Source organism: Jaculus jaculus, chromosome 9, assembly GCF_020740685.1.
Source record: "Jaculus jaculus isolate mJacJac1 chromosome 9, mJacJac1.mat.Y.cur, whole genome shotgun sequence".
NCBI lineage: Eukaryota > Metazoa > Chordata > Mammalia > Rodentia > Dipodidae > Jaculus > Jaculus jaculus.
Window position 1 is genome coordinate 61,220,500 of NC_059110.1, and position 10,120 is coordinate 61,230,619.

At 38.6% G+C, this 10,120-nt stretch overlaps 1 non-coding gene across 1 annotated transcript; it reads right to left on the reverse strand.

Moving 5' to 3' along the window:
* Positions 1 to 518: 518 nt before the first annotated feature.
* LOC123463704 lies at positions 519 to 625 on the reverse strand. Its single transcript, XR_006639094.1, has one exon. It is a non-coding gene; the product is annotated as a U6 spliceosomal RNA (small nuclear RNA).
* Between the last annotated feature and the right edge of the window lie 9,495 nt (positions 626 to 10,120).

The window sequence follows — 10,120 nt, forward strand, 5'->3', positions numbered from 1 at the left end:
ACTTGGTCAGGGTGAATGATCTTTCTGATATATTTTTGTATTCTGTTTGCCAATATTTTGTTCAGAATTTTTGCATCTATGTTCATGAGGGAGATTGGTCTGTAATTTCCTTTTTTTGTTCTATCTTTGCCTTGTTTTGGCATACATAATGATGCTGCCTTCATAGAAAGAATTTGGTTGGGTTTCTTCTTTTTCTATTTTATAGGAAAGCTTAAGAAGCAATGGTGTTAGCTGTTCCCTGAAGGTCTGGCAAAATTCAGAAGTGCATCCATCTGGGCATGGGCTTTATTTTAGTTGGGAGATTTTTTTTCTTTTTTTTTAAATTTAATTTATTAGTTTTCTTTTCAGCAAATACAGGCAGTTTGGTACCATTGTTTAGGCTCATCCATGATCTATCCCCTCCCTTTATACCTGCCTTGTTGATGTAAATGGGTCATGAATTGTGGAATTAGCCCACAGTTATTGGTACGCTAAGTGTCTCTGCATATCATGACCCAACATGTGACTCTGACACTCTTAAAAATATGGAACACTTCATGAATTTGCATGTCATCCTTGCTCAGGGGCCATGCTAATCTTCTCTGTATTGTTCTAATTTTAGTATATGTGCTGCTGAATTGAGCACTAGTGGGGAGAATTTTGATAACTGTTTAGATCTCCATGCTTGTTATACATCTATTTAAGTGATTAATCTCTTGTTGATTTAATTTAGGCAGGTCATATAAATCAAAGAAATCAACCATTTCTTTCAGATTTTCATACTTTATATATGCTTTTATAATCTGTCCCTATAATTTTTTGAATTTCTCTGGCATCATTTGTAATGTTACCTTTTTCATCTTTAATTTTATTAATTTCTGTCTCTTCTCTCTTTCTTTTGGTCAGATTTGCTAAGGGTTTATCAACCTTGTTTATCCTTTCAAAGAACGAACTCTTTGTTTCATTGATTCTTTGGATTGCTCTTTTTGTTGTTGTTGTTGTTTGTATTTCATTAATTTCTGCCCTAATCTTGACTATTTCTTCATGTCTACAGATTTTTATTTTGCCTTGTTCTTCTTTTTCCAAGTCTTTAAGGTGAAGCATTGGGTCAATTACTTATGACCTTTCTTATCTCTTAATATAGGCACTTAAAGCTATAATTTTACCTCTTAGAACTGGCTTCATTGTATCCCAGAAATTTTGGTATGTTGTGTTCTCATTACCATTTGATTCTACAATTTTTTTTTTTATTTTCTTCTTGATTTCTTCATTGACCCATTCATCATTTAGTAGTGTGTTGTTCAATTTCCATGATTATTTTGTATTCTCTATAGCCTTTCTTCTATTGATTTGTACATTTATTACATTGTTGTCAGATAGAATACAAGGAATTATTTCAATTTTCCTGTATTTGTTAAGATTTGCTTTGTGTCCTAATATATGGTCTATTTTAGAAAATGTTCCATGTGCTGCTGAAAAGAATTTGTATTCCGCAGCATTTTGATGAATTGTCCTGTAGATATCTGTTAGGTCCATTTCTTCTATGACCTCATTTAGTCCAGATGCCTCTCTGTTTATTTTTTCCCAGGATTATCTGTCAATTGATGAGAGTGGGGTTTTGAAGTCACCCACTACTACTGTGTTTGTTGTTATCTGTAACCTTAGTTCTAATAGCATTTGTTTGATGAATTTGGAGGCCCCCTTGTTAGGTGCATATATGTTTAGAATTGTAATGTCCTCCTGTTGGAGAGTGCCTTTAATCTATATAAAGTGACCTTCCTTTTGTTTCTTAACTAATGTTGCACTGAAGTCTATCTTGTCAGATATTAGGATAGTCACCTCTGCTTGTTTTCAAGGTCCATTTGCTTGGAAAACTGTTTTCCAACCTTTCACCCTAAGATACTGTCCATCCTTTGTAGAAAGGTGGATTTCTTGGAGGTAACAAATTGAAGGATACTGCTTTTTAACCCAGTCTGAAAACCTATGCCATTTGGTTGGGGCATTAAGGCTGTTGATATTAAGAGATAATATTGAAAGGTGTGTATGCATTTTTTTGCCATTTTTTGCAGTTATTCCAGTTTTACTTTGCTCTGTTATATTGACTAGTATTTGAATATTGTTTATTTTTTTCCCAGTTCCTTATATGTGTGCTTTCCTTTTTATTGAGCATGGAGGGTTCTTTCAGGTATTTTCTTTTTCTTTTAATTTAATTTATTAGTTATCTTTTCAGCAAATACAGGCAATATGGTACATTGTTTAGGCTCATCCTTGATCTACCCCTCCCATTAGACCCTCCTTGTTGATGTAAATGGGTCGTGCATTGTGGAGTTAGCCCACAGTTATTGGTACAATAAATGTCTCTGCATGTCATGACCCAACATGTGATTCTGACATTCTTTCTGCCCCCTCTTCTGCAAAATTTCCCTGAGCCATGTTGGGTTCATTTTTTGTCTGCTTCAGTGCTGAGGTGTTGGAGGCCTCAGAGGCTCTGGCTCTCTGATTTGGTAGAAGTTGATTTTTATCTGTGTTTGTCTCCTTCCCCTTTGTGCTGGTATCCGGTTCATGAGGAAAACATCAACCTTGCTTGTTTCGCCAATTGTCCTTAGTTTCAGTTGGGCCCCTTTTGAGGTATGTTGGGGCAGCTCTCTCCTTAGGATGTGCATCTATCTGAAAAAGAGAAGCAGATTCTCCAAGGGAGAGTAAGTTAGCACCCGCAAAATTGAGGTAACAATTACTTTTCTGATAGAGAGTTTGATAGGTGTAGGCACTCTTGTAACCCATGATTGATGGTAGCTTGATATTGGAGAGTGGGCTTATGTTTGGGTATGGTTCTGACTTGTTTCCCAGCTCCAGACATGGGTCTCATACCACTGAGGGGATCAGTTAGCCAAATCAAGAGCAGTTGGTTCCCCACCATGGCTGTGTACCACTATTGCACTTGTGTGGGCATCACATCAGGTTATTTGTCCCTAATTAGGTTAGACAATGAGTTGCTTGGGCAGATATTGGTCATTTTCCCCAGTCACCCATGTAGCACCTTCTGGCACTAGACACGCTGACTGTCTGGGGACTGAATCTCTCCCGGCTTCCAGCCATGCCATTCCATTTTACGTGTCAGCTGCGTATGGAGTCTTCAGCAGTAGGGTCTTACTGCTGGCCTTTGGTGTGTCATCAAGTACTCTGACAGAAGTCTGTCATTTTTTTGGGAAAACTTGTAGGTTTCTCTGATCAAAAGCTCATTGTGATAGACAGTTTGATAGGTGTAGGCCCTCTTATACCCCGTGATTGATGGTAGCTTGATATTGTAGAGTGGGCTTGTGTTTGGGTATGGTTCTGACTTGTTTCCCAGCTCCAGCTAAGGGTCTAGTACCACTGAGTGGATCAGTTAGCCAAATCAAGAGCAATTGATTCCTCACCATGGCTGTGTACCACTATTGCACTTGTGTGGGTATCACGTCCGGTTAATTGTTGCTACTTAGGTTAAACAATGTGTTGCTTGGACAGATCTTGGTCACTTCCCCCAGTCGCCTATGTAGCGCCTTCTGGCACTAGACAGGCTGACTGTCTGGGGACTGACTCTCTCCTGGCTTCCAGCCATGTCATTCCATTTTACGTGTCAGCTGCGTATGGAGTCTTCAGCAATAGGGTCTTACCACTGGCCTTTGGTGGGTCATCAATTACTCTGACAGAAGTCTGTCATTGTTTTGGGAAACCTTGTAGGTTTCTCTGATCAAAAGCTCATTGTGGATTGTAGGCCCAAGCTGGAAGTGGGGGTTACAGGTCAGTGTCCACTAAGAAATTGAGGAAAAAGATAACTAATATACAAGAGTTAGAGAGGAGAGAGATAGAGGGGAGAAGGGGAGAGGGAGGGAAGGAAGATGTAGGAGATTTAGGTCAGTCTTGATCCTACCCTCTCCAGTGTCTTGTGGTTCAGGTGTTTCCTGTAAGGGACTAGTGAAGGTTCAGTCATTTGGTCTGTCTTTTAGGAAGTACCCTAAAGCCTTCAAACCAAAAGTCAGAGAGATTTGCTCAACCATGTTTGTAGCAGCTCAATTCGTAATAGCTAAAAGCTGGAATCAACCCAGATGTCCATCATTAGAAGAATGGATAACAAAGATGTGGTATATCTACACAATGGCATTCTATACAGCAGTAAGAAAAAACGACATAAAGAAATTTGAGGAAAAATGGTTGAACCTGGAACAGATCATTCTCAGCGAACTTACCCAATCACAGAAAAAAAATCGACACATAGTCTCACTCATCTGCAACACCTAACCTGAATTTGCCCAAGATGCCTTACATACCCAGCAAGTACCTCATGGACTAGACAACAAGATGGATGGGAGGGCGGGGAGGGAATCAAAGGGTGGAAAACAGTAATCCGGACCCAAACGGCAATGGTACCATAAAATTCTACTTCTCTCTTTTATTTTGATGTCATAAGCTTTTATTCCTATTATGATGATCTTTTGTAAGTAGTATCAGGCACTGAGAGGTCATGGATATCCAGGCCATTTTGTGTCCAGAGGAGCATGTTGTAAGGAGTCTTACCCTTCCTTTGGCTCTTACATTCTTTCTACCATCTCTTATGAAATGGACCCTGAGCCATGGAAATTGTGATAGAGATATTTCAGTGCTGAGCATTCCTCTGTCACATCTTCTCAGCACCATGGTGCCTTCTGCATCATCCCAAAGCCACTGCCATCTGAAAAAAAGAAGCTTCTCTAACTTACTCTCCATTGGAGAATCTGCTTCTCTTTTCCAGATAGATGCAGATCCTAGAAGAGAGCTGCCCCAACATACCTCAGAAGGGGCCCAACTGAAACTAAGGACAACTGGTGAAATAAGCAAGGGTGATGTTTTCCTGTGAACTGGATACCAGCACAAAGGGGAAGGAGATCAATGCAGAGAAAAATCAACTCCTACCAAATCAGAGAGCCAGAGCCTCAGAGGCCCCCAACACCTCAGCACTGAAGCAGACCAAAAATGAACCCAACATGGCTCAGGGAAATCTTGCGGAAGAGGGGGCGGAAAGAATGTCAGAGTTACATGTTGGGTCATGATTTTCAGAGACATTTATCATACTAATAACTGGGGGCTAACTCCACAATGCACGACCCATTTTCAATAACAAGGAGGGTCTAATGGGAGGGGGTAGATCACAGATGAGCCTAAATAATGGTACCAAACTGCCTGTATTTACTGAAAAGAAAACTAATAAATTAAATTTAAAAAAAAAAAAGTACAAGGACGGATGGATGGATCAAAAAAAAAAAAAAAAAAAAACTCCAAAAAAAAAAAAAAAGCTCATTGTGAATGATAGCCCCAAGTTGGAAGGGGGAGTTACAGGTCAGTGCCCACTAAGAAATTTTGGAAAAACATAACTAATATACAAGAGTTAGAGAGGAGAGAGACAGGGGGAAACGGGGGAGAGGGAGGGAGGTAGGGAAGATGTAGAAGATTTAGGTTAGTTTTGATCCTATCCTTTCCAGTGTCTTGTGGTTCAGGTGTTTCCTGTAAGGGTCTAGTGAAGGTTCAGCCATTTGGTTTGCCTTTTAGGAAGTAGAATTTTATGGTACCATTGCCATTTGGGTCCAGGTTAGTGTTTCCCACCTCTTTTATTCCCTCCCCTCCCTCCCCATCCATCCTACTGTCTAGCCCATGAGGTGAATGATGGGTATGTAAAGTATCTTGGGTAGATTCAGGTTAGGTGTTGTAGATGAATTTTGAGGGCTGGAGACATGGCTTAGTGATTAAGGCCTATGCCTGCAAAGCCTAAAGATCCAAGGTATATTCCCCAGGTCCCACATAAGCCAGATGGAAATGGTGATGCCTATGTCTGCAGTTCATTTGTAGTGGCTGGAAGCCCTGGTGGTCCATTATCACTCTCTCTCTCTCTTCCTCTGTCTTTAACAAATAAATAAAAATAAATCTTTATAAAAGCATTTTGAATCTCATTTAATTTTACTGCTAATTTCCCTTCATCATTAATAAAATGTTATGCTTGATGACATTATATTTTTTCAATTGTTGGCTTCTTAAAATGCAATGTAAGTTACTAAAAACGTGAACAGATAATACAAAGTTCTGGTATTATCCCACTCAAATTTCTCTTATTACTTTTATCTTTCCAAGCAGCTAATATAATTCAGATCTCATGAAAATGAACAGTGAATGAGTATTAAGAGCTATTTACCACAATAACAGGGTGTTCTGAAAGTCTATGGCTGGCAATCTAGAAAGCACAGAGAACACTGTTTGTGTGTGTGTGTGTGTGTGTGTGTGTGTGTGTGTGTGTGTGTGTGTGTTTACAAAAGTATGAATGGCAGAGGAAATGCATGTTAAAATAATACATTTTAAGATTTTACATTTCCAATGCAGATGATGCATTCAATGTCTTGGTAATCTGTCCTTGCATTGTGTTCTACTATGAAAAAGACTTGTGCTAAATGATTTGAAGAATGCATTTAATTTAATTCCCTTCATAGTTTACAAGGTCAGTTATACAAGTTCTATGCCACAGGTAAAATAAATAAATACATAAACAAATAAATAAAGCCAAGTAAAGCAATTTTCCTAAGGCCATACCATTTTAAGTCACTATGTTAGTAACAAAAACTAACTATTCTTGGGACTTTTTTCCCCACCTATGGACATAAAAATGAGTATTGTATGGCTTGGACTGCCAACAGGAGACAAGGTATTTTGTCTGTATTAATCATGTTTGTAATTTAGTAAAAGTATCTTAGTGGCTTACTGTGGTTGTTTGAATAAATGTGCCCCCAACAGATTCAGGAGTTTTATTAAAGCTTCTTAGAATTCCAGTTACCTGTATGGAGGAGATGGCACTAGGTGGATCTTATGTTCCAGCCCTAAGGTATGGTGGTGGATCTGGAATTCCATTCTGAGGATACACAAAGTACCTGATTTCTGCCTGCAATTCCTAAGTGTGCTTGTGTGTAATGTGGCTTTTGGTGTTTTGGCTTGTAGCTTCTCTCTCTTTGCTTGGTTTTGAAAACACAGGCCAAACTTCTTCTGTCATTATGGAATGTCCCCTGGATCTATCTGTAAGCTTCACTAAATATTTCCTCCTCAATGAGTATTCCTGGTTTGGAAGTCCAACTCAGCTATGTGAGGCAGTCTACTTATAAAATAGCAATTAAGTTTCATCACTGTTGTTCTTCTTGTCATGTGGTACATCCCTTCTTTAGGTGAGTAGAATTGAGGTTTTTCTCAGCCTATTGCATCCCAGAGTCCAGACTAGAGTAGCAAGGTATCTTCCTGGATTTATCAAATGAAATCTCAGTTAGGTAAACACATTTCAAGTTTCTCCTTAAATCCAGTCTCTCTGATCAAAAGTTCATTGTGGATGATAGCCCCATGCTGGTACTGGGAGTTACTGGTCAGTGCCCACTAAGAAACTGAGTAAAAAGATAACTAATATACAAGAATTAGAGAGGAGAGAGAGGGAGAGGGAGGGAGGGAAGATGTAGAAGATTTAGGTTAGTCTTGATCCTACCCTCTCCAGTATCTTGTGGTTCAGGTGTTTCATGTAAGGATCTAGTGAAGGTTCAGCCATTTGGTCTGTCTTTTAGGAAGTAGAATTTTAAGGAACCATTGCCGTTTGGGTCCAGATTACTGTTTTCCACCCTTCGAAGCCCTCCCCTCACTCCCCATCCATCCTACTGTCTAGTCCATGAGGTGCTTGATGGGTATGTAAGGTATCTTGGGTAGATTCAGGTTAAGTATTATAGATGAGTGAGACTATGTGTCATTTTTTTTTTTTTTTTCTGTGATTGGGTAAATTCACTGAGAATGATCTGTTCCAGGTTCAACAATTTTCCTCAAATTTCTTTGTGTTATTTTTTCTTACTACTGTATAGAATTCCATTGTGTAGATATACCACATCTTTGTTATCCATTCTTCTAATGATGGGCATCTGGGGTGATTCCAGCTTTTAGCTACTACAAATTGAGCTGCTACAAACATGGTTGAGCAAATATTTCTGGTCTGTGGTTTGAAGGTTTTATGGTAGATGCCCAGTAAGGGTATAACTGGGTCTGTTGTTTTTTCTATAGTCAGCTTTTTCAGGAGTCTCCATATTGCTTTCCAAAGTGGTTGTACCATCCTACATTCCCACCAACAGTGAATGAGCGTTCCTGCTTCTCCACATCCTCATCAGCATTTATTTTCATTTGATTTTTTGATGTTGGCTATCCTTATTGGGGTAAGGTGGAATCTCATAGTTGTTTTAATTTGCATTTCTTTGATGATTAGGGATGATGAACATTTTCTTAAGTGTGTGTTTTACATTTGTATATCTTCCTGTGTGAATTGCTTATTCAACTCTGTGCCCCATTTTGTGAGTGGGGTATTTGTCTTTTTATTGTTTAGACTTTTGAGTTCTTTGTAGAGTCTAGAGATTATGTCTCTATCAGTTGGATAACCTGCAAATATTTTCTCCCATACTGTGGGTATTCTATTGGCTTAGCTTATTATATGCTTGTCTGTAAAGAAACTCTTCAGCTTCATATGATCCCATTGGTTGAGTGACTGTTTAAGAACTTGAGCCACTGGGGTTTTGTTCAGCAAGTCTTTTTCTATTCCTATATCATGGAAAGTACTTCCTAAATTTTCTTCCAGTAGTTTTTGAGTTTCTGGTCTTATGTTGAGGTCTTTGATCCATTTGGATTTGAGTGTAGTGCATGGTGAAATGTGTGGATCAAGTTTTAGTTTCCTGCATGTGGTTATCCAGTTTGTGTAGCACCATTTGTTGAAGATGCTATCTTTTTTCCAGCCTATATTGTTTGGGCCATTGTCGAATAGCAAGTATCTATAGTTGCTTGACCTAAAAACCAGGTCCTCAAGTCTATTCCATTGGTCTATACTCCTGTTTTTATGCCAGTACCATGCTGTTTTTATTACTATGGCTAAGTAGTATAGCTTTAGATCAGGTATGGTGATGCCACTAGAGGTATTTCTTTTGCTGAGGATATGTTTGAATTTGCGAGGCCTTCTGTTTTTCCATATGAAATTTGAGATCATTTTTTCTATCTCTGTGAAGAACACTGTAGGGATTTTAATTGGAACTGCATTAAATCTATATATTGCCTTTGGTAGGATTGTCATCTTCACAATGTTAATTCTACCTATCCAGAAGCATGGGAGGTCTTTCCATCTTCTCAAGTCCTCCTCAATTTCTTTTTTGAGAGTTTTTATCTTTTCATTGTATAGACATTTACTTCCTTGTTTACCATTATTCCAAGGTATTTTTTTTTTTGTTCCTATTGAAAATGGGATATGTCCTTTACTTCTTTTTCTGTATCTTTGTCATCTGTATACAGAAATGCTACCAATTTTTGTGCATTGATTTGGTATCCTGCTACTTTGCTATAGGAGATAATCACCTTCAGTAGTTTTGGGATGGAGTCTCTCGGGTCTCTTACACATACAATCATGTCATCAGCGAATAGAGCTAACTTAACTTCTTCCTCTCCTAATTGTATCCATTTTATTTCCTTCTCCTGTCTTTTTGCTTGAGCTAGGACTTCCAGAATTATATTGAAAAGCAGAGGTAAGAGAGGACATCTCTGTCTTGATCCTGCTCTCAATGGGAATTCCTCCATTCTCTCTCCATTAAGTATTATTTGGGCCTTTGGAGCTTTGTATATTGCCTTTATTATGTTAAGATGTGAACCGGCCATGCTGATTCTCTCCAATGTTTTGATCATGAAGTGATGTTGTATCTTGTCAAAGGCCTTTTCTGCATCTATTGAAATGATCATGTGGTTTTTATATTTAAGCTTGTTTATGTAGTGTATTACATTGACAGATTTTCATATGTTGAACCACCCTTGTGTTCATGGGATAAATCCCACTTGGTCAAGGTGGGTAATGCTTTTGATGTGTTGTTGGATTCAGTTTGCGAGTATTTTGTTCAGGATCTTTGCATCTATGTTGATTAGGGAAATAGGCCTATAGTTTTCTTTCCTTGTGGCATCTCTGCCTGATTTTGGGATTAGTGTGATACTAGCTTCATAGAAGGAGTTGGGTAGCTTTCCCTGTTCTTCAACTGTGTGACACAGTTTTAGAAAGAATAGTTTGAGTTCTTCCATGAAGGTTTGATAAAATTCGGCT